General features: G+C 44.5%; 1 protein-coding gene, 1 long non-coding RNA gene and 1 pseudogene across 11 annotated transcripts in view; 2 read left to right on the forward strand and 1 right to left on the reverse strand.

Moving 5' to 3' along the window:
- The window catches only part of LOC119178037 (chitinase-like protein 4), an 820670-nt gene that overhangs the window by 645641 nt on the left and 149485 nt on the right, over window positions 1–25544 (forward strand). The window lies entirely within an intron of this gene.
- LOC142767687 (uncharacterized) lies at window positions 603–24354 on the reverse strand. The gene is made up of 3 exons (XR_012885111.1): window positions 24277–24354; window positions 19711–19996; window positions 603–744 (listed from the first exon to the last, which is right to left on the reverse strand). It is a non-coding gene; the product is annotated as an uncharacterized LOC142767687 (long non-coding RNA).
- LOC142770523 (uncharacterized) lies at window positions 4054–8205 on the forward strand (annotated as a pseudogene).

The following is a 25544-nucleotide window of genomic DNA, read 5'->3' on the forward strand; positions in this document are numbered from 1 at the left end:
AGCTGAACTGGGCAAGCACGCATACTGTGTTGTACAGCAGTATGTACCATCAGAATATTGATGGTAGAAGCTGAAATCACTTCCTAAATGCAGCGGCTGGAGAAGCAGGTTTGATGAGTTTCTAATCAAGAACTGACAAGACCTGGCATTGATTTTTCTGCTCCAAGAGCCACATTGATTTTACCATAGCCATTGACGGGATGTGTTGAAGTTGAACCTCCTCTGAGCAGAGCTTTACCACTTAGCAAGGATGAAAAACACTTCGTTACACACCATAAACTCTCTCATGCGTTCAAGAAACCTCTGCCATTCGCAAGAAAACTCAGGTTCCCAAGAAGATACCTTGTACATGTCAGCCTAAGAAATGTAGTCGCAGGCTCTACAGCAACACTTGGCCAATCTTGAGTAATTCTAGTGCGTAGCAAGATCTGAGCAGTCTGTACCCACAGCCACGGGTTTGCTGTTGCCCGAGAATATTCGTGCGGCCAATCACAGGTTTCACCGAGCTGCAAGTAGAAAATAGCCGGCTATAAGCAAAATCTGATATCCGAGGAGCGCACGGTGAAAACAACGCCTCGGACACCTACAACAAACGAGCACCGTGGCAGTATTGAAGGTGTTTATTTGTTCAGAGAAGTTACTTTCGCTGGCAATTTGCCAGTTTTTGGACAAGGTTCCACTCAACATCCTTGATTCCTTCTTTTGCCTCGTTCACTGCAGACTGCATGTAGATAAGAAAACGACCTGCACAAAAATACAATCACAAGTAGAAAGCAACCAAAGGCACTAATATCACTGCAAGTTCTCATATTGTGTACAAGGTTAAACACAATTTATCTAGCCAAGACATTTAGATACAACTAAATAGTAACAAATTATGAAGGGTAACTGGTGAGTGGTACGTTACTAGTACCATTCGCCAATTACTAGTACAAGCAGCGCACTTGACACTGAACTGTAACATCACTGGCACGATGAACATAACATTCTATCAAATCAACACCAGGATTTGGCACAGCTACAGCTGCAACCGTATCACCACCCCATCTCACACTATTTTACTTATCAATCTACACCTTGGTAATTTCAGTACTAGAGATTTAGGTATTGTCTGGTATCATTGTCATTGCTCGCAGAGGTTTTCACCTTGCACTTCTATGGGTCTATGCAGTCCAGTTTGCTTTGGAATTGCGCCGTCAGCATGGCATACGTTCGAGCAGATTTCAGAGGCCACACACAGGGAAGGACTGCTAAACCCATCAAGTGTGCCGCAATCCCCGGCTGTGCTCTAGCTGTGCATTCGATGAGATAAGGAGCCAAAGTAGTGCTGAAATGGACGGTAATGAAGTTATCCTTAGGTGCCTCAACAGTGTGTACTATCAGCGTCAAATGAAACCTGAAAAGCAGCAAGGCTTAGCGATGGTATAGTGCGCGCCGTCCACATATCACCATAGATAGGCCCGCATGTATGCGAAGAGCTTCCGAACACAACGCTCCTGTCAATGGTGATAACTGGACGGCGCACACTATATAATCACGAATTCTTGTTGCTGTTCAAGTTTGACACAGATAGTACCTATTATTATGCATACAATTTGAACATGACAAAGTTCTAAAAGCTGTTGAGCAAACTTTGAAAATAAAAAAGCTATAAGTTCATAGAAGTATGTGTATTAGCCCAAAGTGGGATGAAACTGTCAATACAGCACTCCCACCCATGCCCACGTGTTTCAGCAGGTTGGGTATGGGCAACAGACTCCGCCCCTATTTTTTCATAATGAGCGGCGGGGGCTATAAAATGAAGAACAATATTGCAATATTTGAATAATGCATTTTCATTGGAACAATACATTTTATTAGGCTTTGCACACTTTTTAGAGACGACAGTTTCCGGGTCTATTTTTGTCCCACTCTGCCCTTGGGGCTTGAGCTTGTTTGACGAAGTTCTAGTGAAACACCAATTATTCGGTTCATCTGGCGTCAAAAACATTGTGGATGCCAGAGGGCAAAGCTTCGAATCAGACGTAGCCCGGAACAAAGTATCCCATGCATCTTGGCTTAACCAATAGCCAGAAAAACGTACACCTGCAAAGTTCTAATATACGAATACAATTTATGTAATGGCCATTATATTTACACATTCTTGTATTGACAGAAGCTTAAGCTGAGTGTTTACCAATTCGCTTTTTCATAATCCTCTGACTTTTCCAGGTTTTCTATTATGAATCAAAGCAAATTCAATTACCGTTACGTCTGCTTCCTCGAGACCCTGGGCCTCGAGTGGTAAGAAAAGTGAGGCGCGCCGTTAAAATATGTAAATAATTGTTCCACAAGTGCTCTGAATGTTCTGAACATGTGCACTAAACAAAAAAAATTGCACATGTGGCCAAAATGCAAACTCCGAGTCAGAGACTAAGCTAGTTGGTTGTTAATTCTTTGGAAGAACGAGAAGGCTTGAACACATGAGTTGAAATTAACCGCAGCTAAAAGTTCGTGGGGTCAACGACTGTCTTACAACGCAGCCAAAGCTGCTTGAAAACGCAGAAGTCGCACCATGTTGCAGCATCTGTGTAAAAGTGGGATGCTGGAGCCTGACCGGTTGTGCCACTGGAATATATTCTAGTTTCACTATAACGGTTACAGCTACGGCTTCTTTGGATGTGGATTAGATTACATCGGCCTGTGCTTACTGACCTTACTGTTTAAACCAAGGATTCCATTGAATCTGATTCAACCTGGATTGGTGAATTCACTAGTGATTTTGATCCCCACATAAATTGCACACCTCCGGTATATACTTTTCCACAAAAAAAAACGCTACTACTCACGTATTCTGTGTACCTTGCTTTGACAAAGAGTAACGACAAAGCTGCAAAGCGGAGCCGTACTGCAAAATTTTCTTTGTTTTTTTTTCTTTTTCTGATAAGCACATGTATGTCTGTATTTTATGTCTCTGGGGTCCGATATTTGAAGAGCAAAGGAAGTCCTCGGACCGCTGCAATGAAAGCTGGAAACAGCGTTTAAAGTGACGACGTTTGAATATGTGGTGGCAAAAAAAGAATCTGTCAAGGTGCAACAGCTTTCTTGATTCCACAGATTATTAATGAATGTCGACACCTTACCGTGATTTACGTACTTTGCTGTGGACGTGTCGGTGAAAAGTAATTTAAGATTTATTCACACAATCGCACGAAACTGAAATAAAATTTTTGAGCTGAGGTTACCCAAGTGCTACCCTCGAAACAAGAGGTACCAGCAATAAGTGTGAAACAGAGAACGTTTGCTGTTGTATCACTCTTATTATTATTATTATTATTATTATTATTATTATTATTATTATTATTATTATTATTATTATTATTATTATTATTATTATTATTAAAAGACATGAGTTGCCCAGCATGCTTTTGCTGATGGCAGTTCTAGCCAAGACAAACCAGACGGCCTTCAAGCCAATCCCACATCATAGCGTAGACAAACATGCATAAATTTACAAACGTGGGTAAAGTTGTTCACATGTCAGATATGCCATGTGATATGTAGAAGCAACATACATTAAAATAGTGGATGTACCAACACGGAAGCTAAAGGACGCTTAAGCACCAATTTCCTTGGTCTTGTTTATGCTTCTACAATTTGACAACCAGTACAATGGTAAAGCATGCGACTTCAAGAAAAGAGTTAAACAGAAATATGACGCTACGAAAGGGAGAGTAGCCTCTACTGCCCTCTCTGGACATGTCGAATCTACAGACCACCAAAGAGACTTGTAAAACTCGTGCGGTTTGTGCCATGCGAAGCCTCTGTGACATCACGCTGATAGCGCCGGTGCTTCATGGCTATATAAGCACTGTAAACCGGGCGCTCGGTGTTATTTTGTACTCCGTATTTATGTAGTAATAAACCGTCTTGCTGTTCTTCGTTCACGGCCACTGTGGTTCTGCTCGTCCTTCGAGGCTACAACAGACTGGCGACGAGGATGGGATCCAAATTCCACTGGGATACAAGACACCATTAGCGGCGGTTCCGAAGCGCTGCAAAGATACAGGCAAGATGGCGACGTTGGGAAGGTTCGATCAGTTCATCGAGGACCATGACGAAGATTTTCAGTCCTATGTGGAGCAGTTCGACGCCTTCCTGAAAGCCTCCCAGGTGAGCGACGACCTGAAGGTGTCAGTGTTCATAACGGCCATAGGAAAGAAGGCCTACAAAACTCTGAAAACGTTGCTGGAGCCAGAAAAGCCAGAAAACAAGACGTACGCACAGTTAGTACAGACACTGAAAGAGCAATACGTTCCAAAAACCTCGGTGATTGCCGAGCGTTTCAAATTGAATCGTTGTTTTCAACAAGATCAGCAAGCGGTGACAGCCTTCGCTGTAGAGCTGAAGCATTTGGCGACATCCTGTGATTTCGGAACGTTTCTGGAAGACGCGCGGCGCGACCAGTTTGTGGCAGGACTTTGTGACAAAGAAACACAAGCAGAGTTGCTAAAGACATGCAAATTTGCTTTTAAAGAGTTCTGCTATATCACTAGGAGTATCGAGTTGGCCCGAAAGAAAGCCAGGATTTTCAGCTGAAGTCGGCGCAAGGAATGATCAGCACCTTTAACCGCAAATTAGATAGCGGCAACCGCCCACCACACTGGAGACAAGAAATTTCGGGGATGCCTGCTGGCACCAGGGGGGCGGAACCACTGCACTGTTTTCGATGCGGCACAGAGCATGAAGCATCTATCAGCAAATTTCAAAAGTACCGTTGTGGGGTGTGTAAACGGGTTGGACACTTAGCGAAGATGTGTAGGGACAAAGGTAGAGACGCTGACAACGTGATAGACGAGAAAAGTGACGCAGGTGAACATGTGCTGTTAAATATCTATTCCTGTGAGGGGCGCACCAGACTCTACCAAATTTGCCTGAAGCTAGATCAGAAAAATGTGCGCATGCAGATTGAAACAGGGGCGTCTCTGTCAATTGTACCAGAGTCACTGTGCGAGAAATACTGGCCCAGCTTACTCTTAGAGCTATGCAGTCTTAAGCTAAAAACCTACGGTGGAACTCAGCTGACGGTAAAAAGGAAGCTAAACGTTTCCGTAGAGCACAATGCTCAGCACAAGCAACTTCCGCTAATTGTCGTAAAAACAAACGAGAGTACTAACACTATGCTGTTGGGGTGAGACTGCCTGTCAGCACTGAAGCTAGACTGGGATAGTGTGCATGGGGTTTGCTTGGACAAAGTGGCGTTGCTGCTTGAAAAATATGCTAAGATTTTTTAGTCTGCCTTGGGTATAATTAAGAACAGGGTCGTTAGGTAGTGCTTAAAGATAATAATAGCACACCCGTTTTTTGTAAAGCGCGGTCGGTACTATTTTCAGTTAAAGAAGCAGTGTCTTCGAAACTGCAGAACCTCGTGAAAACCGAAATGCTATTACCTGTTCAGCAGAGTGCATGGGTGACGCCACTAGTAGCGGTGCAGAAACCAAAGAACCAGGTCAGGGTATGTGTAGATTTCAAGGTGACACTAAACCCATGCCTAAGAACTGATCATCACCCCCTTCCCGTGATTAAGGATCTGTTTGTAAAGCTGACCGGCTGCAAATATTTCACGGTGTTGGATTGGTCCAATGCATACCAGCAGCTGGAATTGCATCCCCAAGCGCAGTCACTAGTCGTGATCAACACGCATTTGGGGTTATTCAAGTATACGCGGTTACCCTATGGCAAAATGAGTGCACCATCGATTTTCCAGGCAGTTTTGGATGAACAGTTGAAAGGACTTGTTCGGGTAGCGTGCTATCTAGACGACGTGCTGATAGCAGGAGCTACCTTTGAACTATGTTTCCATAAAGTGGAAATTATTCTGTCCTAGTTTCTAGAAAGAGGCATTCGACTGAAAAAAGAAAAATGTAAGTTCTTTCAAACTTCCGACCTGTATTTGGGGTACGTTCTGGACAAAAAGGGCATACGCCCGTCACAGGAAAAAGTAAAAACAATAATGGAGGCCCCTGCACCTGTGAATGAGGCACAGTCAAGAGCTTACTTAGGGTTGATAAACTATTAGGCTAAGTTCGTTCACCACGAGGCCACGAGACTCAGACCACTGTATGACGTGTTGAACTAAGAAAAAGTCTTCAAGTGGTCCCATGAGGCAGAGCAAGTGTTCCAGCAAAGTAAAACACGGTTGACAGAAGAAACGTTTTGACATACTACGACCCAACGAAAGAGATAGGGCTGGTGTGTGACGCACCCATGTATGGCGTGGGCGCCATTCTGTTTCATAAGATCGATAAGGTGAAAAAACTTATTGCTAATGCGTAAAGGGCACTGAGCAAAGCAGAGAAAGGTTATGCTCACATTAAAAAACAGGCTCTCGCCGTGGTCTTTGGGCTGAAGAAGTTAACAAATACCTATTTGGGCGTAGTTTTTTTTTTCATTTATTCGGACCACCAGAAAGAGGCATTCGACTGAAAAAAGAAAAATGTAAGTTCTTTCAAACTTCCGACCTGTATTTGGGGTACGTTCTGGACAAAAAGGGCATACGCCCGTCACAGGAAAAAGTAAAAACAATAATGGAGGCCCCTGCACCTGTGAATGAGGCACAGTCAAGAGCTTACTTAGGGTTGATAAACTATTAGGCTAAGTTCGTTCACCACGAGGCCACGAGACTCAGACCACTGTATGACGTGTTGAACTAAGAAAAAGTCTTCAAGTGGTCCCATGAGGCAGAGCAAGTGTTCCAGCAAAGTAAAACACGGTTGACAGAAGAAACGTTTTGACATACTACGACCCAACGAAAGAGATAGGGCTGGTGTGTGACGCACCCATGTATGGCGTGGGCGCCATTCTGTTTCATAAGATCGATAAGGTGAAAAAACTTATTGCTAATGCGTAAAGGGCACTGAGCAAAGCAGAGAAAGGTTATGCTCACATTAAAAAACAGGCTCTCGCCGTGGTCTTTGGGCTGAAGAAGTTAACAAATACCTATTTGGGCGTAGTTTTTTTTTCATTTATTCGGACCACCAGAAAGAGGCATTCGACTGAAAAAAGAAAAATGTAAGTTCTTTCAAACTTCCGACCTGTATTTGGGGTACGTTCTGGACAAAAAGGGCATACGCCCGTCACAGGAAAAAGTAAAAACAATAATGGAGGCCCCTGCACCTGTGAATGAGGCACAGTCAAGAGCTTACTTAGGGTTGATAAACTATTAGGCTAAGTTCGTTCACTACGAGGCCACGAGACTCAGACCACTGTATGACGTGTTGAACTAAGAAAAAGTCTTCAAGTGGTCCCATGAGGCAGTTCACGGTCAGCCTTATTGGGCACGGCAGACCAGTTACAGTAATGTCTGCAGCACGCACGCAACGATGGGCTTTGCTACTGGCGGCGTACAATTACAGATGGGTGTACCGGAAAGGCAGCAACATGGGAAACGCTGACACGCTTTCGCGATCGCCGTTGGCAAATGAGCGAGGTGTCTCAGATTACGTAAAACTTTCTCTGTTGTCAATGAACTTTCACTGTCTGCTGAATTAATCAGCAAGAAAACTAGTACTGATAGAGTGCTTTCGAAAGTGTTGTGGTAAACGACAGATGGCTGACCTGCGCATGTCTCTTATAGTGACTTCGAACCGTTCTTTGTTCGCCGGTATGAATTATCGGTAGATCAGTAGTGCGTTACGTGGGGAAATCGGGTAATTGTTCCACAATGTTTGCGTTAACAAGTATTGGCACTTTTTCATGAAGGTCACCCCGGAGTTACGCGTATGAAATGCTCGCACGCAGCTATGTCATGTGGCCTCAGTTAACCCATAATATTGAAAATGTTGTTAAAGGTTGCTGTACTTGTCAATTGACGCAGAACGCTTCACCTAAGGCCCCAATACAAACTTGGGGTTCGCCGAGCCGCAGATGGCAGCGAATCCACCTGGATTTGGCATTCGCAGGCAACAAGTGGCTCCTCGTGCTGGTGGATGCACACTCCCAGAGGGTGGAGGTGTTTGTGATGAATTCAACAAAAACCGAAAGACCGTCGAGAGGCTGCGTGGGCTGTTTGCATCGTATGGCCTTCCAGAGAAGGTTGTTACGCACAACGGGCCTCAGTTCACGGCGAAGAGTTTCACAGAGTTCGTGCTTAGGAACGGAGTGCGGCACACCAGAAAACCTCCATACCACCCTGCGTTCAATGGAAGTGCCGAGAGATGCGTCTAGACGGTTAAACAGGATCTTACGCGACGGCTTCTCGACGAAAGGTCATCGGGCCAGAGTAAGACCCTTGAGCACCGCATAGATCTTTTTCTGTTCAGGTACCGAAACACACCGACCACCACCACAGGGCAGACACCAGCAGAACTGTTCTTGTTGTGGTCGCCCCGCACTCGCCTGACTATGCTACAGCTTGACCTGGAGAGACGGATGGAAGAACGGTTCTCCAAAGTAAAGGCCCAAGTTGACGAAAGAGGAGAGTCGGAAAGAGCTTACAAAAAGGGTGAGAGCGTTCTGGTTCAAGGCCTTCGTCCAGCTGATCCCAAGTAGCTGATAGGTGTCAAGCGAAAGAAGGTGCAGTGCCGTTATATACCTTGTGCGCGTAGGATCCAAAAACAGGTTCATGCATGTAGACAATTTACGTCCGCGCTACTTTGAGTGTGGCGAAGAAAGCCCCAGGGAGCATCCCTGTTTCGTGCCCAGCTCAATTCCAGACCCTGGGTCCGAATCTCCTCCTACGAGCCCCCGTCCCTTTCCGGTTCGTGCGTCTCCAAGGTCTGCTACTGCACCGCCGGAGCAACCCGGAGACTCAGCTCCCTCGGAACAACCAAATGCAAGTAAACATCGAGGCTCTGCCCCGGCAACGTCCTCTCTGCGAATACCTGCGTCTCCTCTAGGTGCTCAGACTCTTCGACGCAGTGCTCGTACAAGAAAACCTCCCGATTGGTATAGGCCATAAACATTGTGGGAAGGAGTGTAGTGTCATGCGAAGCCTGCGTGACGTCACGCTGATAGCGCCGGTGCTTCACGGCTATATAGGCGGTGGGAACCGGGCGTTCGGTGTTTTTTTGTACTCCGTATTCATGTAGCAATAAACCGTCTTACTGTTCTTCGTTCGCGGCCACTCTGGCTCTGCTTGTCCCTCGAGGCTACAACCTTCTTGACAAAAAAACCTGCACCTCTCCTGGGAGGAGTGGGGGTGGGGGGCAGGGGGACTTGAGTGAAGGCGTCAGAGTGGTGGGGGTATCATGTGAATGCTGCCTAATTGGGCAAGGTTTGGGATTTCTTCATTGTTACTTTGTCTTTGTGATTTATACCTATTGAACGAAAGAGAAGCGTTGTTTTCAATTAGTGATGGGACACTTTTGTGCCCCAATACTGATCGAATCCAAAATTAAGAACAAAGCCTTTCAAAAAACAATAAAAATTATCAGTTTCAGAAGACTAAATTGAATAGAGGAATAACTATGTTCTGTATCAATGTTATGTATTCCAATTTTCTTTCTTTTCTCTCTTCCCTCATGTGGAGTGCAAGCCCTAAAATTTGTTCCTAGTTTTTTTGTGGATTAGTGTAATGTGACTTTTTTGTGCTCGAGAGTTGTCATCATCATCATCATTTATTATCCTTTAAGGGCCCCCGATGGGGCATTACATAAGAGGGGGAAGGGCAAGTAGCGAAATATACATACAAGGTCACATTTACAAAGAAAAAGAGGCAGGTTAGCTCTGTACACTGCTACAAAACCGGAAGTTGAAAGAAACAAAAAGACACATGTTAAGTGTTCCTGCGTGTGTTCAACCAGTGTCTGCGTTGTGGTTTCACAAGCACAAAAAAAATTATAAACAACAAAGTTTTTACAATATGATCGGTGAACTGAATTTGAAAGAAAAGTCGTTATATATTCTTACGGAGCCTCAGATTACGAAATCGGTATTACTTTGCATGCACATTACCAAAGAAAAGAATGAAAATGAGATGCACAGGGCGAACTAGTAGTACACTAGGAAAAATTTGCAGCTTGTAGAGAGGTTCCAGTTTCATGCTTGAGTTGGTGAAGAAGTCATCTGCTTTATTTTGACAAGTGAGCTAATACCAATTGGCTAAATTTTGAACTGTTACACTGATTGACGATTGATTCGGGAAGTGAGTTTCACTCTTCTATGGCCAAGGGTAAGAAAGACTTAATAAATGCTTTTGTAGAGAGGTTATACGCTGCACACTCATGGAATTAAAAACTCGACGTGATGTTCGCAAAGGTCGTATCAAAATTGATGTTCGAGTGTCTGGATAATTATGATACAGGTTATGAAGCGGTGCTAGTCACAGCGTTTTTCTTCGTTGGGCCAAGGAGTCGAGACTGAGGGATGATTTGATGGTACTTACGCTGACGCAACTACTATATTCAGAACTCATGAAACAGGCATGCCTATTCTGAATGCTTTCTAATAATTCAATCAAGTGATTTTGATGTCGGCTCCATATGACTCTAATAATAATAATATTAATAATAATAATAATAATAATAGTAATATTATTTTATTCTGGCATATGTACACAACAGTTAAATGCCACCGAGATGAGGCAAAAGGGAACAGACGAAACTGTTTCCTGACTAGGCCTACATCCCGGCTCGTGAACAAAAAAAACAAAAAAACAAGGAGTGAGACATATACTCGTGTAAACAGTTTCGTGAACAACAAACCAAAAAACAAAAAAACAAGGACAGCGGTGAGTAAAGCGAAAAACATTCAGTACAGCACAATTCATTGCATCACTGTAGAGAAGTCATGGAATTTCAAGCAATTTCGCTATAGAAAAACGAAAACCTACGAAAACCATTTCATGTTGATATGTCCATCAAAATAAAGTTGTGAATAGATTTATTGAATGAAGAGGTGCAATAGTATCCATCATAATTCAGAATTCAAACGGAGCTAACCATGTGCGTAGCTTAACAAATGAAACGCAGTGAAGTACAACCTGATGATCAAAAGTATACATCGCAAGTGGCAAAACACAGTGCATCAAGCACTTCATCCTGGATCGAAGAGTAATCTTAATTTCTTTTTAAATTGATGTACAGATCTGTTTATCTGTGATAATTCTACTACAGAAGGAAAACTGTTACATATATCTACAATTTGATGGTCAAGTATTTGGGTACTATATTTTGTTCTAGATCGTGCTGAAACAAGTGACGTCATTCGTAAGTTATATTCAATGTGACGAGCAAGGTACATATTGCTGAATGAGGCAAAATCTTGTTTTATGCAATTATAAATAAGAACCATGACTTTAAGTTTGTAGCATTCAGTGAAACACAATACACGAAAAACATAAAATAAATTGTTATGTCTATGTCTGTCTGACATTTTATTTAGAATGCAATGCTTTTTGTTGCATAGTCATTATTTTTGTGCATTGGTCCTATTACATGTGTCCCAAACTAAGTAGCAGTATGTGAGGTGCGAATGAACGAGAGAAAAGTATAGCTCCTTTGCCACCGAATGAGGAAGAAGATGGTTATTACGGCTTATAGCACCAATGGATCGAGCCATTTTCAGTTTTACGTGACTCACGTGATCAGACCAGCTCAAGTCATTGCAGAAGTGTACGCCCAAAAACTTGAAGCTACTGTTACATGTTATTTCTGAATTACCAAAATACAGTTTTGGGTTGTGGTGTATTGCTTTCTTTTTAGCACGGATTAAAATGAAATTAGTTTTTTTCACGTTTAATCTCAGCTGATTTATTCTCAACCATCCCTCTAATTCTTCAAGCCAACTTTTCGCTCTCTTCTCAAGTTCTTTTAGGTTGGGACCAGAAAAGAAGATGTTAGTGTCGTCGGCATATAAGATAATGTTCGAAGTTGAAGGAATGTTTACAATATCATTTATGTACACAGTGAATAGAAGAGGTCCTAGTATTGATCCCTGAGGTACTCTATATTTTATTGTTCCGTAGTTAGAGCGAGTCTCGTTATGTAGCTTTCTGTATTGTTGACGTGCAGTCAGGTAGCTTTTCATAAGGATTCTTGCAATGCCTCGAATTCCATAAATTTCTAATTTTGCTAAGAGAATGTCATGTTTAACCGAATCAAACGCTTTACTGAAGTCGAGAAATAGTCCGATGGTGAAGAGTTTCATTTCGAAGTTTCGAATTAAGACCTTTTTTTTATAAAGCATTGCGGTTTCAGTCGATTTCCCAGGTTTAAAACCGTATTGATGATCACTTATCACATTGTTTGTGGAAAAGAAGCCAAAGAAACCTGTATAAATTATTTTTTCAGCAACCTAAGAAATAATTGGCAGAACTGAAACTGGCCGGTAATTACTGAATTCTGTTTTATTTCCACCTATATAGACAACAGTAACACGTGCTATGTTTATACTATCTGGGAACACGCCAGTAGCCAACATCTGATTGAATATATATAGGTCAGTGGTTCTATAAGGCAACTAATAGAATTCTTAATTGGCAATTCGTGAAATGTCATCATCACCAGGAGCACAAGTATTTTTTAGAGAAATAATAATGGTTGTGATTTCGGCTTGTGCTGTTAGCGTCAGAAATATCGAGTCATAGTTGGAAATCTGAATGCATGACGTAAGAGAGGGATTATTAGGCAAGGGAATTGAGCCGGTATATTTACCAGCTTCCAGGAAGTGTTCATTGAATTTTTCGGCTCATTCAACACCGTCATAGATAATACCCGTAACCGGCATTTCAACGGGTGTTGTGTTAGCTTGGCTGCCGATTAGAGTTTCAATTCCTTCCCAGATCTGCTTAGGATTGTTACCTATGTTTGAAAACTTTTTTCTGTAAAAGGACGACTTTGGTTTTTTTAGATCTGTATTTAGCACATTACGAAACTGTTGTGTTCTAAGCACCCCTGTGTCACGAGCGAGCCTCCGAACCCGCGAAGGACCGGATCCTTCCAGATGTTGACTCCTCCCCTTTCCCGCTCGGCGCAAACGAGCCACCGTTCGTTTCCCCCGGCAGTTCGGCCGCCGCCTCCATCCAAATAGAAATAAACTTGTTTTTATCCGTTCGAGGCTGTCTGAGCTTTTTGGACTACCGCGACCTACGCGTACGTCTATGGGCCGACGACAACACCGGACATAACAGTGGCGACGATGAAGTCAATTTGGACCAACGCTACGCAACGATATTGACAAGCTACAAGCTATGGCTACGCACGGGCTCCCAAATTGGCTACCCGAATTCAACGGCTCGTCATGGCCATCGTGGTTTGGACGCCTGCAATTTTACTTCGAGGCTAACAACATCACTGATGCAGCAATGAAGAGGGCCAACCTGCTAACGCTGTGTGGGGAGCAGACATACGACACAGTCTGTGCCCTGATTCAGCCACGCACTCCAGCAGCCGTTGACTACGACGACATCGTAGCAGCGCTACAAGAGCACTATGACCCAAGGTTATCGGAGGTCTACTGTCGAGCCCGCTTCCACGGCGAGACCAACTGGAAGGCGAGAAAGTGGCCGAATACGTAGCGGCTCTCAAAAAGCTCGCTGCTGACTGCAATTCCGGGACGTTGACCACGACAACTGCAGCTACTGCGCAGGAGGGAGGATCGACTGCCACACCTGCTAACACCACTATGCTCCCCTTGGGCGTTATGCTGCGTGACCGTTTTGTGTGCGGACTGCGTGACGCAGGCCTACAACAACGCCTGTTCGCGGAGACGGGTCTCACCTTCTCCAAAGCCTACGACATTGCCCAACGAGCGGAGAGCGCCGGTCACCAGCAGAGGGATATTCGACGGAACGTCGAGCCGGTGCATCACACCAGTCAGCAGTAAGGTCATTCCACGTCTAAGGCGAAATCAAGCAGAAAGACACAGCGCTGTTGGTGACGCGACGACATGCACGATGCCCAGGTATGTCTATACAAGACAGCGACCTGCAATTTTTGCCAAAAACTGGGACACATTGAAAGGGCATGCATCTCGAAGCGCAAACAGCTCGGCCCGAAGACTTCAGTGCAACGGAACAACAATGTCGACGCACAGGAGGGCCAGACGCAAGATACAAGCAGAACAACACTAACGTCATCAGCACTATATGACTTAAACGCCGTTGTGAACCTCGGAACGAGACCGAAGATTACAACTGAAATTTTGGTACACCAGCGCCCTATCAGGTTTGAGGTGGATTCCGGAGCAGCATTTATGCTCATTAGCGAAGACACTTTTCGCGCTACTTGGCGTAAGAACGCGCCAGCTCTTCAGCAAGACGACACGCAGCTGAGAACGTGGTCCGGACATTCCCTTCCACTGCTGGGCTGTGCCAACGTAGACGTGTACTACAATGAGCAGGCCCCTCAGCTCCCCCTTGCTAGTCGTCCACGGTTCTGGATCAAGCCTTTTGGGACGAAATTGGTTCGCCCCCCTTGGAGTGGTCATTGGCGGAGTTCACCACACACGCAGTTATCCGTCAGTGGAGCAGCTTCAAGATAAGTACAAAGCGGTTTTCTCCGAAGAAATACCAGGGAACAAGGGACCTCCAGTCACACTGGAGCTGCGGGAGGATGCGACGCCGAAAGTTTTGAAAGCTAGGTCGGTGCCTTTGGCCCTACGAACGTCAGTCGGGAATGAGCTTGACCGACTGCAGGAACAAGGGATCATCGAACCGACGCAACATTCGGAATGGGCGACACCACTCGTTGCCGTCCGAAAGAAGAACGGTACCCTACGCCTCTGCGGAGACTACCGGAGCACTGTCAACCTGGCGACAAAAGCATCTTCCTACCCACTGCCGACACCGGAAGAGGATTTTAGCACGCTTCATGGTAGAACAATCTTCAGCACCTTGGACTTGACACAAGCCTACCAGCAGCTGAAGGTGAGCGAATCAACGTCTGAACTGCTTACAATAAACACTATTAAGGGTCTTTACAAAGTTAAAAGGCTACCATTCGGAATATCTGCAGCGCCAGCAATCTTCCAGTAATATATGGAGTCTACACTTAGCGGGATCCCAGGTGTTTACGTCTACTTGGACGATGTTATTGTCGGTGGCGCCTCCTATGAAGAGCACACAGAACGCTTGGAGCTCATTTTGGAAAGGCTAGCAAATGCTAATTTGCGCATCAGTAAAGAAAAATGTGTTTTTGCGGTGCCTGAAGTGAAGTTTCTTGGACATCAAATTGACGCGCAGGGTATCCATCCCACTGAAGACAAAGTGCGTGCAATCACCGAAGCCCGAGCGCCTACTAACAAGCAAGAACTGCAGTCGTTTTGGGGGCTATTGACGTTCTACGACCGGTTCTTAGAACATCGAGCTACAGTGGCTAACGATCTATATCATTTCCTGCAGAAAGAAGTCCCATAGACTTGGTCGCCACGCCGCCAAGAGTCATTTGTTGCCCTTAAGCAACTACTTCGCAAGTCTACTGTTCTGCGACACTACGACGAAAGGAGACGCCTACTGCTAGCCTGTCACGCATCACCATACGGAGTGGGAGCAGTCCTCTCCCAAGTTGACGACCAGGGACGGGAAGCCCCGATCGCTTTTGCTTCGCGCACCCTATCACAGGCAGAGAGGAATTATTCCCAGCTAGATAAAGAGGGACTTGCCATCGTCTACGCAGCCGATCAATTTCGGCGGTACATTACCGGCAGGAAAGTGACTTTCCTAACAGATCACCGGCCCTTATTGGGTATTATGGGTCCCCAGAAGCCAATGCCACAGACATTGTCGCCGCGAATGACACGATGGTGCATCAAGATGTCGGCGTACGATTACGAACTCGTACATCGCACGGGGAAGAAACCCCAGAACGCCGACGCACTAAGCCGCCTGCCGCTAGACACCACAATAGATGAACCACCCCCGCCGGGTGATATACTCATGTTCGAGGCGCTGCCGAACCCTCCGCTAACAGCTGACACGGTAGCAGCATCAACGCAGGAGTGCACTGTCTTAAAGGAAGTCTACGAAGCTATACAAGAAGGCAACGTGCAGAAGCTAAAGGGTGAACACTTCAACGCTTACCGCAAGCGAGCTGTGGAGTTGAGCACTCATCGCGGTTGCGTCACCTTGGGATCAAGAGTTGTAATTCCAGCGGCACTTCGCGAACAGGCCATGTCGCTTGTCCACGCAGGTCATCGAGGCATTGTTGCCATGAAAAAGTGCGCCAGAAGTTATATGTGGTGGCCTGGTATCGACAATGATAGAGAATTAACAGTTCACAATTGCCAGCCTTGCCGATTCAACCACAGAAGCCCGCCAAGAGCCGCTATTCCTGAATGGGAAAGACCAGACACGCCTTGGCACACCCTGCACAACGATTTTGCTGAACCTATCGAAGGGTGTTCGTTCCTGGTGGTTGTAGACGCATACACCAAGTGGCTGGAGGTAAAACGAATGGCTACAACGACATCGGCAGCAGTTATCGACACTCTGCGGTCGTTGTTTGCAACGTTTGGCCTACCGCGCAAGGTGGTCTCGGACAACGGCACTTCGTTTGTGTCCACGGAGATTCTCAAGTTTTACAGCGACAACGGCGTCTCGTCTGTTACATCAGCTCCTTGCCACCCGGCTACGAACGGACAAGCCGAGCGCTACGTGGCTGAGCTAAAGCGCGCCCTTACTAAAGACCAGACTGGGACAATGCAACGCCGCATCGCGCGCTTTCTCTTCAGACAGCACAACACTGTTCAAATCAGTACTGATCAAACGCCAGCGAAATTGATGTTCGGACGAGAAATGAGAACCCAGCTGAAAGCAATTGTCCCGGAGCCCTCAGCGAAAGCACCGTCGGAGGAAGAAAAGCTCCCGCATAGCAGGAGAATTGAAAGTGGACAGCGCATATACGCCCGCTAGTTCCACAGAAAGCCCGGCTGGGTTGAAGCGAGGGCACTCAAACGCATAGGTTTGCGGTCATGGCTCGTCGACATTAGTGGAAAGGCCACATGCCGCCACCTTAATCAGCTACGCCGTTCAGGTAATTTGCCAAGGGAACCTCCCATTCAAGCAGCCACCTTGACGGAAGCTTCATTCCACTTAGCCTGGCATCTCGCACCAGATGAATCGGCGCCGCCGCCCGCCAGCCCTGAACACAAGAGAAACGACACCCAGCGAGCGGAGGCTTCTCTTCCTAGTGCGTCCAGAGCGTCCACGCGCCCACGGTGGCCCCCAGATTGCTTCCAAACGACAATCTAAGGAGGGAGGAGATGTTGTGTTCCAAGCACCCCTGTGTCACGAGCGAGCCTCCGAACCCGCCAAGGACCGGATGCTGAAACTGCTTCCAGATGTTGACTCCTCCCCTTCCCCCGCTCGGCGCAAACGAGCCACCGTTTGTTTCCCCAGGCAGTTCGGCCGCCGTCTCCATCCAAATGGGAATAAACTTGTTTTTAACCGTTCGAAGCTGTCTGAGCTTTTTGGACTACCGCGACCTACGCGCACGTCTATGGGCCGACGACAACACCGGACATAACAGAAACTTTTTGTATTCAGCTAATATCTCAGAACTTCACGTTTTAAGAAATTTAGTGAAAATCAAGTTTTTTCTTTTATTCTCATATTAGGAGCCTTGTTTATTCAATCTTTACGGGCCTTTCTGTGTTTTCTATTTGCCATAACAGGAAAAGCGACATTGTAATGGTTAATAACCTTTAAAATGAAATTTTCGTTCGCTTCGTTTGGATTGCTTGCATTGTAGACATCTGTCCAATCAGTTGTTTTCAGCAACTCACAGAAAACAGTGATATTATTGGAATCATTCGTTCTACAAGAATGGATAGGGGTAGTTCGTTTTTTTACCTAAAGGGACAAATACAAAGAACGGCAAGTGGCCACTTAGACCAGACAAAAACACTCCGCAAAAAACCGCGTCACGTGAAAAGTTCGTGTAGCAAAGATCTATTATTGTTGCTGTTGATTTGTTTACACGTATTGGGGACTAAATCGCATTTGTACAGCCATACAGTAGCATTATTTCAGTTAAGGTCGCTTGAATCGGAGACCTACCCATAAAACCAATATTAAAATCACCAAGTGCAATAACACGTCATTTATTTGAATTAGCATTATCTAAACATGTCTCAATAAACTGAAGAAAGGCTTCTGTGTTACCTTGAGGTGGGCGGTACAGCGCAATGATAAAAATGTTCTGGTGTAACAGACTAACACATTTGAAATCTTCAAAAACGCCCGTATAATCAGTCAGGATGTCAAAAGATGAGTTTTGGCGCGTGTATATGGTCACACCCCCACCTCGTTTTTCTTTCCTGAATTGAGTTACATGTTTGTAGCCAGTGAATTGAATGACGTCTTATTCCGAGCGGAACCACGTCTCAGTAAAAGCAAGAAAATCTAAAGTTTAGTTGATCTGCTTCATTTTCATTTCAGCATCGACTTCCTCTTCCTTGTTTCTTAAACTTTGCGCGTTTAAGTGATAAAAGGACAGGCTATTGTTTGTAATATATCCAGAAGTTTTTAACACTTCTAGGAATGAATCAATAGAAAAATGGGTCATTTCTCCCAAACTTCTTTTCTGACAAAACGCACAGTCTGTTCTAGATAATTTTGTCTAAGTCGCTTTTATTGCTGATGTTGATGGCGCAAGTACTTGGTTCTTTTCAAGCAAGTATCTTCTCTTCCTTCGTCCAGACAAAACGGTAGTGTGCTTCCGCAGCTTTTGTCTTTGTAAGCCACAATAACCTCTTGTTTTGCGCTGTTAAGTTGCCGAAAAACTTAACATCCTTTATGCATTCGTCAAAGTGCTACGCTTCGCAATCCACAGTGCTTTTGTGGACTGTTTGCGAAATCTGATGAGCACGACCGGGGTTTTGTCGGACCTTAAGGGAATGCGATGCAGCCCATTAACATTATTCCTTGTAAGCACCGGCAAATCAAGCCTTCTTGCCAGTTCAATCAATTTTCCATCAAATCTTCGCGTTCAGTGTCAGGCAAGCCATGTATTTCCATGTTTTGTTTTCTGCTACTTCGATTTAGGGCGTTCAGCTCCATGCGCAGCACAGCAATTGTTTGCTTGTAATTAGCTACTTCGAGCGTATGAACTGTCTTTTGTAGGGCTTCGATTTGCTTGTCATGTTTATTTCAAGCTTCTATGAGCTTATCATAAGTGTCAGACATGTTTTGCCCAGGTGTCTCAATGTGCTCACTGCATTTTTAAGACTCGTTATCTCAACGACCTTAACTGTAGGCGCAGCAAGCGCTCTGCTTATGTCCGCCAGCCGCCTGCTCATAGCAATGAACACATTGCCATCCTGCTGTCGAGCAGTGGCAGCGCTTCGAGACGCTGTTAAGCGACATATGTCTGACACTTCATACTCGCCCTCGCTTCAACGTCGTTGGATTTGTACGTACGCTCGCCGACGCCTGAGAATTTCCTGAGGTGATAACGCAGACCACATTCTGCACATTTCATGCATTCTTCATCTGTCAGTATCTCCTCCAAACATGCTAGACGCGTTTCGCCAGGTTCGTTGCTCATGGCGTAAGCACGGGCTGCACACTTACAATAGTTCCAAGGCGATAGTGCACAGGAAGTTTCTTTAGAGTGCTAGTAAACGCGATACATAAGGAACACCTGCTTGCTCAGCAAACGCGTTACACTAGCTCAGCACACTCTCTCAGTAAACGCGTTACACAAGAAACAATCGCTCGGGCAGTAGAGCAGCAGCAAAATATAGGAATGGGTACAAGGGCGGAAAAATATTTTGTAGAGCAGCAAAACTAACCTGCAAAAGTGAGCAAAATTTCTCAGATGCTGCTCTTGTGTATCCGCCGCCGCCACCACTGCCCGAGTGTGATCACCGGTGTGCAGCAGGCGTTTATAGCTGATTAGATGGGTTAGCAGCAGGCCACGTGGTGGGTTGACGCTTGAAAACGTTGTTCTGCAGCGTCGTCGTATTTCCTTGTCCGGGACCCTTGCGTCAGTGGATTCCACGGTAGAAACCTCGGAAGGGTGGGTAGCCGGCACTTCGACGGCGCGTCGCCGTTTCGAGCTTCGATTACCAGTTGGCACTGCAAAAGTGAGCAAAATTTCTCAGATGCTGCTCTTGTGTATCCGCCGCCGCCGCCACTGCCCGAGCACTGGCATATTCAATTTAGGTCTGACATATACCTCATAAGCAAGTTTTCTAAGGAAACTTGGAGATAAAGAAAGAGAGCATTTATTGAAACCTAGTGTTTTCGATGTATCTGCCAATAATTTTCGGATGTGCTCGGACCAGTCGGGCTTGTCATTGATAAGGACACCTAGATAATGTTACGAATTGGTGCATGAAAGGGCAGTAGATTATAAAGTGTATGAATAATGTAGGGGGGAATGATTTTGCGACACTTGCATGGTTTTGCATTTTGATACATCGAGGTTCATAAGCCATTAGGCTCACTAAGATTCTATTCTATCTAGGTCTCTCTGCAAAGTTCTGGTCAGTGGTCGAGGTTATGCAATGGTAAAGAACGCAGTCATCTGCAAACAGGCGAATTGTGGATGAAATACCACTAAGAAGGACGTTGATGAAAACTAAAAATAAAAGTGGTCCGAGGACAGAGCTTTGAGGACAAGCTCGAGATAAATTGGAGCTGTGGTTGCCAATAACAGTAAACTGAGTGCGGTCTGAAGGGAAAGAAGAAATCTACGACAGTATTAAAGAATCTGAGGCCACCATAAGTTGATGGGGGACCCGGTCAAAGGCTTTAGGAAAATCGAAGTAGATAATATCAGTCTGGAATAGCAAATCTAAGTTGAAGGTAAGGTCAGTGGTGAATTCCTGAAGCTGGATGTCGCAAGAAAATCTAGAGCTGAAACCATGTTGCTTAGAAAAGAAGAAAGAATTTTTGTCCAGGTGAAAAGTGACTTGAGAATAAATGATATGTTCTAGCATTTTACAGGCGATACACGTTAATGAGATTGGTTGGTAGATGGATGAATCTGTATGATTGCCGGCTTTAAAGACTGGCACGACCTTGCTCAATTTCCAATCATCTGGAATTGAAGAAGTACATACTGAATGACAAAAATAATTTGTAATATCTGGCATGAGATGTCCCTAGTACCTTTCAGAATCTTTGTAATTATGTCGTCAGGCCCGGGAGCACTGAATGGCTTGAAGTCATTGATAAGTTTAACTATGCCTCCAGTTGATATGACAATAGAAAGCACCTGATTTAAATTAAGGTTGGGAAAGTGGGGTATGTTATGTGCCGTCTCGCGAGTAAAGACAGAGGCAAAGAAGTCATTCATGACATCATCACAACACTAAGAAGGAATGTTTGTGCCATGCTAGTCGTGCAAAATGATGTTATGTGAAGAGTTATTGCTCGGTAACGTGATCTTCTAGAATTTTTTTGGTTATTTATAAGGATATTTTTCAAGCCGATATGGAATAATTTCATCTTAGAACACCTTGAAAGATTCGTATAAGCGTGAAGACATTCAGAGTACTTCACCCATTTGGATTGGCAGTCTGAGTTTCTGGCGGCACGGGAAAGACGCTTTTTCTTATTTAGTAGCCGGCGTAGGGCATTTGAAAGTCAGTGCTTACCAGCATCACCACAAATACAGGTAAGTGTTACATATGAATCTATAGGCGACAGTATTTTTCCCTTGTAAAGAGACCAGTTGTTGTTTACAGTTCGAGCAAGAGCACTTACTCTGAATTGATGAAGAATTTCTTCCAAGTCGAGTTTAATTTTTTTCATAATGTGCTTTGTATTAGTCGCGAATATATTTTAATAATGGCCTACGGGTAGGAATACGAATAGCCAGCTTAAGAAAAAGCAAGTTGTGATCACTAAGGCCACTAGTGCACAATAGAGACAGACACAACTCTGGTTCCGAGACAAATACAAGATCGAGAGTATTGTTACCACGCGTTGGGGTTTTAACACACTGAATCAAATTAAATGTAAGAATTATTTCAATAAATCGTTTTGACTGAGAAGAAGATGCTGTCAGCTCCTCCCAATTTCTGTCCGGATAATTAAAATCTCCACAAAGCACAAACTTGGCACTGCTATAGCGGGACTGTAGGTGTGAAAGAACGTAATGCAACTCATCAACAAAAGAACAATCGAAATATGTTGAACGGTAGCAGGCGGCAAGTACAGTTTTGCCAAAGGGAAAACACGGAATAATTCACACTATTTTGAGGTTACAATTCACTCGTATTATCATGGGGGATGCAGTCGAAGGCTTTGCAGAAATCTAGGAATATGACGTCTACTTGGCCGCCCTTATCAATCACAGAGGCAAGAGAATGAATGACTGTACATAACTGAGTTGTTGTCGACAAGCCCTTTCGAAAACCATGCTGATATGGAGATAAAAAGTTATGCTCATCTAGGTGTTTTGATATGAATGTTGTGACAATGTGTTCTAACATTTTGCTACAAGACGATATAATCGAAATTGGCCGATAATTGAAGACAAGAAGAGGGTCTCCCTTTTTGAGAATTGGCTTGACACGAGCCATTTTCAATTCTTTAGGTAACGTTGCAGTACGGATTGAAGCTTCAAAAATTGTAACAAGGTATTTGGACAAGGGCTCGGCATACCGTCGAAAAAGTTCGTTCGGTATTCCTTCTGGCCCACCGGAGGATTTTACTTTTATTCGAAGAACCATGTTTAAAACTCCTTCATATGAAATTAAATTTCCTGGTGGAGTATCTGCGGAATAATGTACAAAAGCCACAGGCTGAGAAGACTGACAGAAAACACTATGAAAAAAAGAGTTAAAATGATCAGCAATGGCTTTTGCATCCGATACCAGAGAACCATTCACAGAAATTTGTTCTACTTTCTTTTTGCGATCGCTAATGTAGGCCCAAAACTTCTGCGGGTCATCTTTAATAAAATTACCCAGTGTGGTATTGATATAAAAGCTTTTCTCGCGTTGAATCATTTCGTGTAAAGCAGACCGGACTTCACCTAGGCACTGGGAAGCTGCCCTCTTTTTCCTGGGACGTTCAGCCTTTCCTTTTAGATGCAGTATAGGTCTCGTGACCCACAGAGTAAACTTAGTGCGTTTTTTCAGCTTATTGGGAATGAATTTATCTAAACAAAACGTACAGATGTTCTTGAATTTCTCCCAAAGGTGTTCCATGTCACATTTAAACACAAGTGTCCCATTTAAACACAAGCACTCGAGATCCGGCACATCAGATAGCAACGTAGCTTTTATGCAGTCTTTCAGAATAACTACCACACCACCACCCCTAGTTGCCCTGTCCTTCCGAAAAATTTTGAAAACCGGCGGTACCACATCATCATCACTGACGAAAGTATGAAGCCACGTCTCGGTAAGGACAACTAGGTAAGGGTCATATGCCAGAAGTATACCTTCAAGATGCTCAATTTTGTTTGTAATACTACGAGCGTTTATATTTAGTAGTCCTACACGTTGGTTGTTTCTGCGTCATGCGCTTCCATTATCAAAACCTTCATGAGCATTGCTCAGAACACCTGCGTTCACTGCATGCGTATGCCGTTTCTTTTGAGTGATTTTTCTACGTTCGTTCGCCGCTTCGTTCCAAACAAAAACTTCTTTGTCAACATGCAGTTTATCGTGAACTAGATAAACGTTTTTCCCTTCGGATTTTTCATCTTTTGCACTGTCCAAAAGCAGTTTTCTTTTTTTTAAGCTTTGCTTGGAATAGTCGTTTTGAATGAATATTTTAGATCCCTTGAGTTTTTTTGCATTCTTTAGTACATCAAATTTTTCGTTGAAATCTTGGAAGAACAAGATGACGGGTCTTTTCGTACCGGGTTTTCCAATTCTATGAATACGCCCTACCGATTTGCACGTGACACCAAGCTTATCTTTAAATGTCGCGTCAATTACTTTCTGCTTTAATTCCGATTCAGTCTCTTTGGTGCTTTCAGAGATACAAAAAACCACTAAATTAGAGCGCCTACTTCTATCCTCAAGGTCCGTAAGTTTATGCGTCTGAAAGCTAACCGATTTTTGGTATGTTGAAAGAAAATTGTCAAGAACGTGTAGTTTGAATGATTTGGTCTTAAGTTCAGAGATATGTTTTTCAATACCATCGAACCGCTGCTTGATATCCACAAACATGCCCTTAAGGCCACAGATTTCATTGCGCAATTCGTTTTGACCTTCTAAAACATTAAGAAGTAATTCTTCGACAGCAGGTCCGGGATTACATTCAATGTCACCACACAATAACAACCGCATGGCACAAAAGCATTCGTAAGCAATCACAGAGAACTGGTTGGGGCACGGCAGGACTATAAGAAAGTGCGAATCGTTCTTAAAGAAACCAAAACAAGGACCAACCTGCACAAGGCAGACGAACGGCTTGGTTAGCGACATGCCGCTGCCATGCCCGCCGTGCCGAATGAAGTTGAAGTTCAGGAGGAGTTTATAAATAGGCGTTGTATCTGCTGACGTCACGGTTTGGACAGTGATAGCTGAGGAAGGACGAAGGGTGATGTCGCTTGTTGTTGCATCATTTTGCAGCAAATGCGTTGCCGCATAAGCTGGTTGTTGAAACGTCGGCGAGGTCGAGTTTGGAAAGTAGCAGAACTGCATAGCCAATCCTGCGCAGAAGAGCCCCTGCACAAGCCAGAAGAATGGCTTGGTTAGCGACATGCCGCTGCCATGCCCGCCGTGCCCAATGTATTAATTGGGAGACTATCGCTGACTAAAATGAGGACACCGCCACCTCTTCGGCTAACTCTGTTAAATCCATAGACGCTAAACACTTCACTATTCTTAGTGAGTTCGTTGCCTTCCTGGATATTTGCGGTAAGCCATGATTAGGTGAAAATCGAAATATTGGAGCAGTTATCCTCAAGGATGGCTTCTTTAGCACGTTTTTGTTTTGGTAAATAGCTGTGAATGTTTGTTAGCATGACAGCCGTATTACGAAAAGATGGTGTGATAAGTGAAATTCGTGGAGGCTGAGCAGGTATAAGGGGAGGCCTGGAAGCGATCGGTGATCGCTATAAAGGCAGTTCGATTACGGAATCTGTAGCAGCACTATATGTGTACTGATTTTGCCGATCAGTGACTTGTCATAACGTATTTTGAATGCGGTGTTCATTTCTTTAGCAAAAGAGTAGATTTTTCGGGCCAAGCGCACGTACGTTGAATAATATTCTCGAATAAAAAGTTTTGTTACCTTTAGCTTCAGGAGTAATTCAAGGATCTTCGACTTTACCTTGAAGTGCGCCAGTTCTTGGATTATGGGATGGTCTTTAGGTTTCTGAAAACAGCCCATGCGTTGGGCACGTTTTATATTGTCGGTATGTATAGACAGTCCAAGATGCTCTGAACAGAAGGAGATAATGTGCGCTTCAGATTGCTGCCAGGTTTCACCGTTTGCATCCATGATACCGAAGAAGATTAAGTTTGACCTGCGCAAGCGATTTTCTGCTTTGTCGCACTTCTCTGTTAGTGTTTTTATTTGAGAAGAAACCTTGGAAATTTCGTCCTGTGAGGCAGGCGATACAGCCTGCTCGTTGGTTGGATGTGCTTGTACCACTTTTTCTAAGACCTCAACGCGCATAGAAAGAGTGGTAACGTGGTTTGAAATGATGCTC

The sequence above is a fragment of the Rhipicephalus microplus genome, chromosome 1 (assembly GCF_043290135.1).
Source record: "Rhipicephalus microplus isolate Deutch F79 chromosome 1, USDA_Rmic, whole genome shotgun sequence".
NCBI classification, from domain to species: domain Eukaryota; kingdom Metazoa; phylum Arthropoda; class Arachnida; order Ixodida; family Ixodidae; genus Rhipicephalus; species Rhipicephalus microplus.